Source organism: Penaeus monodon, chromosome 22, assembly GCF_015228065.2.
Source record: "Penaeus monodon isolate SGIC_2016 chromosome 22, NSTDA_Pmon_1, whole genome shotgun sequence".
NCBI classification, from domain to species: domain Eukaryota; kingdom Metazoa; phylum Arthropoda; class Malacostraca; order Decapoda; family Penaeidae; genus Penaeus; species Penaeus monodon.
The window spans coordinates 25,774,969-25,775,315 of NC_051407.1; the positions used below are offsets into that span (position 1 = coordinate 25,774,969).

The following is a 347-nucleotide window of genomic DNA, read 5'->3' on the forward strand; positions in this document are numbered from 1 at the left end:
AACATTCCCCAAAACGATATCATGTATTCTAGAAACCTGCTGAAAAAAAATCTATAATAGCAATTGCTGAGTGGCATGCCGGAAAAACACTGGAAATTCCCTCATAAAGGCGAGCGTGAGAATATAAGAATTATACAAATAAAGGAAAAACAAGGATTCACAAATACGAACAGCCAGAGGCCAGTTTTATAGCTGAAACAATGGGGTACATTTGCCACAACGCTACCGGCGTTCATGTCACCTCCAGGAGAGCCAACGTCGCGTGTGGGTGTTTTATTAGATCGTCACTTTTATGCTATTATCGTGTTACCGATGTAGGATGTCATTATCACTGCCGTCTAGTGGTG

The 347-nt window shown here is 41.5% G+C and overlaps 1 protein-coding gene across 1 annotated transcript in view; it reads left to right on the plus strand.

Annotated features, from left to right (window-relative positions):
• The window catches only part of LOC119587379 (glycine-rich cell wall structural protein-like), a 5,531-nt gene that overhangs the window by 4,268 nt on the left and 916 nt on the right, over positions 1-347 (plus strand). The window lies entirely within an intron of this gene.